Source organism: Triplophysa rosa, linkage group LG13 (genome assembly GCF_024868665.1).
Source record: "Triplophysa rosa linkage group LG13, Trosa_1v2, whole genome shotgun sequence".
Lineage (NCBI taxonomy): Eukaryota > Metazoa > Chordata > Actinopteri > Cypriniformes > Nemacheilidae > Triplophysa > Triplophysa rosa.
The window spans coordinates 10,185,050-10,193,588 of NC_079902.1; positions in this window are offsets into that span (position 1 = coordinate 10,185,050).

The window sequence follows — 8,539 nt, forward strand, 5'->3', positions numbered from 1 at the left end:
TTTCCAATTCTGTGAAAATGTCAACCTTACCATGAAAAAATTAAGTCTTTACCGCGGTTTTTACTATACTAACAGCACAGATATCAACATTTGGTGGTTCAAATACCCATGTGTGGTCTCTCTTCAAGTAAAATAATTTATTTTATTTTTAGTGCATGATTTAGTGCATATAGTCAGGTAAGTGCCATTTCCCGGATGGTCACATCCATAAAAGTACATATTCCTCATAGATAGGCATATGGAAATTAAAATAAACAAACTATTTAATGTTCTGTGAAGAGACATCCCTTCTGCATTTGTTGGGTATAATTGATTCAGGTTTGTGCATTATAATTCACAGAAATCCTACAAAGTTTGTTGTCGCACAAAACCTTGTCCACTTTTTGTCACATCCGTATCGCATGTTTGTTTCCCCTTTTTAAAATAGAAAACTTGTGCATAGACTGATATTTTGATATTTTTCTGATGTTTAAACTCCATCAACAAAGGTTCAATAAAATATAAACAAATGTTTCAGTATATTGGTAACATATACAATATATTCCCTGAGATGTTTTGATTTTTTTGTATGAAAATTTTATGATTTACGTTTTTATGTCGCATCCATAATGCAAAATGTCACGTCCATAACACTGGAATTGCCCAGCTCAGACATTCATTTTAGTCAGAAGTTCATTTTAGTTTAAGGTACATTTCAGTGGTGAATAAAACTTCCAGTGTTATTGTACCACACTTGCAAATTAGATTCAAATCAGGAAAAAATTAGAAAAAAACATTTGAGATTTTATTTTATATACACAGTGTATATATAAAGGTATATAGCAAAACAAGTAAGATTTTCTTTTACATTTGCTTTTCTAAAGCAACCTACATGTACTGATGAAAAACTGTGTGCAGCTTCCTGGGAATTGAATCCATAATCTTGTTGTTGTTGGTGCCAGTTAAGCTACAAAAGCACAGAACAGAGATGTTTTTTTTCTTGTGATTATGTCTGTCACACAGTCGTGGAAATCCAAGGCTATATTTCTTTGAGAGATCCTTTAGCAATTTCAGGGAGTTATTGTGATTGAGAGGTCCAGTTACCTCTGAAGACTGCTGTGGCTGAACTGGCTGTGTCAGTTCATCCACGCTTCAGTCCACCTGCAGACGCACAGTCTTCTGCTTTAAAGACTTTATCCTCCTGCCACACATGGTTTCACATGAAAGACATAAGCTGAAGAGGGATCTTTGTTTATTGACTCTACTTTTAACTCATGCCATCAATGTGTCTAGAGTAAAAACCCTCATTTTAAATGTAACTGGATGCCACACAATCATATGTGATGTCTTATCTGTTGCCTCTTACCCTGAGCATCCTTTGTTTGATATATTTCCAGCACTCAGAATACTCAGTTGCCACTAGTAGTGATTGAGGTCTAGTATGAGGTTCTTCAACGGTGGTTCTTCATAAGGTTCATCTCCACCGTTGACCTGGAGTCAGAGATTAGCAGGGATATCGTTCCAGACACAGAGTTTCTTCCATTAGCTTTGAGTCCCAGAGGACTTTGGGGGCTGAGTGTTGAGATAAAGATGAATTCTCTTGTGGTCTGTGTGTTATACAGCACAGAAAAACAGCGGTAGGTTTTACACCTCAGTGGAGACGGTAACCGTGACAACCCTTTTGGATAGAGATGTGTCCTTTATTATTAAGTATGGCACTTACGGGAACGTTAAACATACTGTGACACGATTGTGTTTGGCTTTGTTGTGATGATTGAAGACCCCTCGTGTTTCATGATTGGAAGATCACTTGTGTGAGGTTCTGTATGTTGCGTATTATGCTTGCTTTAATCATTTCTAAGCAAACCAATCATGCATCTTTTGACAAGTGCTGTCTGTGTGTATCTAAAAATCCTGTTTTCATCATTTGTACTGTAGGTTTTGTAGGTTTCTTGCTAATAGACAAGTAAATCATTGAATTTATTTTTGAGCAATTCCATGCAAATGTTAAAGTTTTTACCAAAATGTCGTAGATCTAAATTTTTGGTGAGGTGTAAATACCCAGACAAGGTCTCTGTTTAAACCATTTTCAGCTGTTTTGTAGTCATGTGCAGCTTTTAGAATTGTCACATACATAAAAAAGAAATGTCACATCCGTAACCCTGTTACTTTCTCATACATGTGCACAAAATTGTAATAAAATTAATATGTTGTTCCAAGAATAACATTATGTTACTGTACATTCCTTCTCCATTTGTTTGGTATAATTTTTTCATGGGTTGTACATTTTAGAATTCTTACAAAGCATGCTGTTTCCCACAAACATTTTTGTCACATTCATAATGCGTGTTTTCCTCATCTAAAATAGAAAACTTGTGTAGGTATTTTTTAGATGGCTGGACTCTCTCCCCCGCCTTTGACATTGACACATTTTGATATGTTCTTAATTCTTTCGTTCTATAGTGATCTTGAAAGCACAAAACATATTGTGGCCTTTCCTTTGTTGTAAAAAGCTTATGACTTTGTAAAGGACATAGTCCTGAAAGATGAACTGAATTGAATGTGCAGGATTGCTTGACTTCATACTGAGGGGAATGATGATTTGAATCTGGAAGAAAAACGATTGTATTTAAAGTATACAGCAGCAGTAATGAAGAGCAGAGAATGAGATTTGACCGAGTGATGCTGATCAAATGTACGCAGGTTGTTGATCAAAACTGTTTCAAGATGAAATTGTCTTTACACATCCACACACCTGTTTCCACCTGTGAGGAATGGTAAGACAAACTGCATGAGTCCATTACACAACTGTCAATAATATACAGCACAGCAGCATTGTTTTGACAGGTTGTGTTTTATTATACGTATATTGGGCTGATTTATTATTTCTCAGTGAAACAGGTGTTGATTTTACAATGACAGTAAGGTTTTATAAGCATTTCTGAAAAATAACGTCAACATTTGGCTTTGGCACAGTTATCTGCTGTTATAAAGACACTCGAGGCAAAAGTGATGAATTCACATCATTTTATAAATAAGAAAAGTCGTAAAGCCAGCAGCAGTGTCTGTGTGTGTGTAGCTTACTGTCGTAAATCTTGAACATAGCAAGCCTTCAAAAGTTACACCATAAACTTTTTAAGCGCTCAAAGACATTTTAAAGTCCAAATGCTGGATTTTAGCTTATGTTTATTATTACTGTGTAGTGTAATTCAGAGTCTTCTAGTATCTCTGTTTACCCAGGTACTTACATTTTTATTTCATTTAGAAAGCTGACTTGAGCTTAGTTGTGCAAGAAAAGTCATTGAACCACAAAGAACAGTTCCATATACAGTGGTTCCCTTTTTTATATATATTATACTATCTGGTCCCAACTTGTGTTCTTGTAGCTCTGATGGTAAAGCGTTCCGCTAGCACCCCAAAGGTCATGGATTTGATTCCTAGGGAACTTAAAGAAAATGTTTACCTTAATGCTGGGTTCACATCAAACACGAATTAAGCGATTTGCGAGAGTAAATTACATGCAAAGTCATTGCAAAGACGCGAATAGATGCAAACTTGCGGTAGGCGATGCGAATGATGCGAATCGTGTGGCGTGATTGCAACGTGTCTTCAGCTGCATTCAGATTATAAGCGACTTTGTCGCTGTAAATCGCCAGTGGGCGTTCCCACTAGGGGTTGCCTGAGTGACGACATCCACTGATCACGTTAGCTCTACCATCTTCCTATTGGCTGTCACTTCTGAAAATCGCTCTTCATTTGCACGAAGTTGAAGATTTCTCAACTTTGTCGCGTTGCTAGACATTGAAATGAATGGGATCATGTCGCTTTGTCGCTTGTAATCTGAATGCAGCTTTCCGCGCAAGTTGAAAAATTTCAACTCGAGCGAGAAATTCGCGCGAAGAGATCATTGACACCTACTGTTTGACGGGTCCGGACTAGGGCTGTCACGATTATGAAATTTGGCTGACGATTAATTGTCTAATAAATCATTGCGATTATGACAATTAATTGTCTGTTTTAGAGCTTTGACTTTTAATTCTCATACATTTTTATTCAGCTTTGAAACGACCATATTGTTCTGAATATACAAGACTATGCTCTTTTTCTTGGAAATACATAGGAAAAGATTGGGTCATCATACTTAAGGTTTAGGCTTTTACCTGTCAATAATACAACCCCCAAATACTTGTAAATTAAGTAAATTGATCAGGAGTGAATTGATGCCACCATTAAAATGCTATCAGTCATAGAAAAGCTTCTAGTCTGTTTTTTTCTCACTTGCAAGACTACAATAAAAGTTTTCTTCTATGTTAATGAGATTTTGGTAGACTGGTTTTCACACTGAAATGATATTAATTTGTACTGCAGGTTATTTTTATGGTATATGCTTTAGTTTTTTTTAAGTGATTGTGTTGTGGTGGTACATTTTACAAGTATTACCATGCTTTAGTTACAATATATACAATAAAATATGCAATATGCAGATGCACTACAGCTCCCCCTAGTGTCTTCTATAGAGATGTGCAATAATTGCGATGATCTGAAACCATGGCGATGAGGTCAAACAATCGCGATGAGACGATTATTTAATAATCGTGACAGCCCTAGTCCGGACGCGTGAAAACACTTCCGGGAAAATAATGATTTATTACTTTACCGCGAGTCATAAAAGAGTGTGGAACGCGATTGTTCGCATTTGGGTACATCACACAGACACTTTCTGCCAGCCTCATGTTAATCTTGAGTACCTACAGAGTAGTATAGCATCCTTCATGTCTCCGAAGAGTCCTTAGTTTTAAAAGATAATTAAGATTCACAGAAAAAACAGTCGAGCTCCTGGAGGCGTGCTGTAGGCGGGGCTAAAGTGTTACGAGCACGCCATCATCACATTATCCCTGAATAACTTTAAATTCACTATGCATCGTGTTATTTATATTATGTGCACTTAATTGCGGATTGCCAACAAAACACGAACATTTGACTCAGTTTTGCATACCGCCTGCGGTTCTGACTCGTGACCGGGATATTTTAGTTACAAACAATCTGCAGCTTCGAACTGGGTCTTGATTATAAAACATTTACTGTATCACCGAAATGCTGGGAACAAACACACACACTTACACTTGCACAACTTTCTGAAACTTATTGTATACGAACCCTGAAGGAGTGTATTTGTCACAGAAATGCCCAGTCATACATCCAACTCTTTTCTTTTTAACTTTGGGCATGTTTAGCATGAGAATCCAACTCATTAACAATGTAAATAAGTCAGAATGCATGAAATGGCATTATACATCTCCTTTAAAGTCGCTTTGGACAAAAGTGTCTGTAAAAATCAAAAACTATGAATGTAAAGTTTTTTTTGTTAAAAAGTGCATCTTTAATAAATGAACACAAAGGCATTCCTATATTTCTAAGACTCACTGACTCACAGAGTCCCACTGTACAGTATTTTAGGGTGTAATTTCCATTATGTCCTTCAACTAATTGTACTGAAAACACAAATACAAAAAAGCTCATTACACATGTGTAGAATGTAGTGAAAGTTGATGAGGTTGGCCGGAAGTTAATTAGAAAAGGGAGCCATTCTCTGTGCTTCTATAATTTTGGGACTCATTCTCAAGCTGGACATAAGACGCAGCCCCGCCTCTCTGCTCCTCCTCTAAGTCCTCTATGCGGACAACATTTTTGCGCTGTTTAATTAGATTTATTGAGTTTAATTCAGCACACGTGTTTTATATGGACTGCTGGACGGACCCTGCATCATTTGCTCTGGCGGCATGTTAATTGCTCTAGCTTTAACTGGATGTTGCTCCATAATTGCATCAGCGTCCAGAGCTTTCATTTTGACATGCCTCTTATTTATTACACTGCCCTGCCCTGTGCTTGTATTGAGTGTTCTGAGCCACACGGAATCCATCAAGCCCTTATTGCCGGTCAGGCCGGCGTTTGCTTATCAGTGTCCGCGGGGCGGTCCGGGTGATCGGCAGGATCATGCGCCCTATTGCGGCTTTGACCTTGTTAAGGGTATTATTGCTTCATTGACTGTATCGTAAATGGCAGACCTCTCATGTTTTCTCCCTCCGGCACAGGCTTTGTTCCTGAAGTCTCTGTTCTATTTTCCCCGTCACCCTGATGATATTGACTTTATTTTCCATTACTTATGACTTAGGCGGGGGGGCTGTAAAACAGAAAGGCTTTCCTAATCAAATGTATCTGATTGGTGTACTGCCGAACAGGTTTGTTTTATGGTCGCTTTTAGATCAAGGCGGAGAGGAGGAGCAGAAATGATTGCTCTGCTTATTTTTAAAAATGGACGAAAATGACATTTCTTTGATCCAACCTGCTGCCTTTTAGTTGAAAGCCGGTCGATTTAATATGAAAAATTGCGCAGTCTCTTTGAAGAGAATGTTTTTCTTTTTTGTGTGCGATACATAGCTCTTAAGTATTGTTTGTGTCTGCTTTAATTTCAACAAACAGCAATTCAAAAAAAATATATTAATAGTGTTTGTTGAGGCAGGCTTCATCATTATTACTTCCCTGGGTTATTCGAGCCAGGCCTGCATATTAAACTTCAGCACTTAAACAACTCAGGATGTTTGCTTTGTAGACAATTTAAAATGAAGATGATTAGATACTGTATGTTTATTAGTCAATAATTGGAGTCTAGTAATATAAATACGCTACACAAATTCTTGCTTCAGTTTGCAGTAATGAAACATTCACAAGTGTTGTATGGCATATAAAATGCACCTTTAAGTTTGCTCTATTTTCTCTTCGTGATCTATTTCTTTCTAGTCCTCGCCTGTGTTACGCAGAGTGCAAGTGAATTTCTTTGTACTGCAGGGATTCTCTCTTTCACAAATAGAGCCCATTCAGCACCCTGGACAGCTCCTTCATCTCACCAGCGCATAAAACAGATCAGACTTCATAGTACACAAGAGTCACGACCCAGACGTACACTTCGCAATTAAGGGACCCCCCTTCCCCTGCCCCCCTCCCAAAAAGCTGGTAGTGAGTTATAGGCTAAATTGTCACCCAGCAAGGGAAGAGGCGGAATCGATTCCCAGAAATCAGCAGAATCCGAATTGGCCTATTGAGTACACTCATCTGTTTTCTTGACATAATTGTTCCTTTCTTGTTACTTTATGTTTTAATCAATCAGCTATGAGTAAAATGCCAATTACAACGTCCATTGATACAACCGACACAAAAAGCACGAATTATTGGACGTTACATTACTGCAAACTGCCATTAAAGCTCCTCTATTTCTGGGAGGGGAATAATGGATAATAATCAGGAAAGAACATATGATGGATTGAGCTGTATTTCTTGTTTAATTGCACCTAACAAACTCGTGAAGGAGCGGGGCAGGCCGACTCATTAATGCATTCTCTCCCATCATACTTTAAAGTGCTCCATTCATTGCGAGACAGTTTAAACAACCCAATGGAATAATGCCCAGCAATTTGAAATTTGCCATTATATTGGCCGGTTTGTTATTTTAATTTCTGTATGAACATTTCCAATGGACAGATTATGAGCGTGGTTTTGTTAATATCCAAATTTGTTCAGTAGGGCAAAATATCATAATCGTTTTGATAAGCTTGCAAAAGCAGCCTAAGGAATTACGTTTTAGGCACAGTGTTTATTCCTGGTGACAAGTAAACGGGGTTAGCTTCCTGTTTGTGTCTTTGTATACTTTTTAGCTACATTGAGAAAAAGAAAACTGAAATTAGCTACTTTATGATGACATACAATGACTAAACAAATGCTCAGTATGAAAAATCAATGAAGTCAATGGAAAGCTCAACATGAGCCAGTGTGTATAGAGCTTTATTAAAGGGCGTTTTGTGTAACTTTGTGAGACAGTCAGAGCTGATGATCTAACTTTTGGAAGTTAGAGGTACTGACATCGACATGTCTTACATTTGATGTAACTTGCATGTGCACACTAATGAAATTAGGAATCAGGACGTATCATTCAGCTGTCATTTAATAAAGTCATTTTCTTGAAGACAGATGGTGCAGCTTCCAGACATGAGCGATGAACAATGGGCTGTCTGGTGCTCATTAATTAGCTGATCTCAATCAAATCTTTTAGTTTACCCATATGTTCTACAGTGCTCTAGTATATTCAGCTGTAATTCTGGGAGCCCACTGTGCACTGCGAGCCTTGTGTCTGCCAACTTTTATTTAAGGCCTCAGGGGGCATGGGAGATTCATAGAGAATGTTTGATTAATTGCATGCATTGCATACATTAGGTTTTACTGTATGTTAGTAATGAAGCTATGTTTGGTAATAAAGGGCATGCAAAAGATTCAGATCAGTCAGTTGTGAAAGCTTGGGTCATTTTTTAAAGTTTGTTTTTATATGAAGTGGTCATTGAATGTACTTGTAGTTATGTGACAAATTATACAAACATTAGTTATTTGAGGTTAGAATGTACACACAGTGCATGATTTTCATGTGGTGGTCAGCATGTTGGGTTGAAGCCTGACCTCTGTCATAAACAAATATCTTCAACAGTTGAGCCTTTCTAAGTAAAAAATATCCATT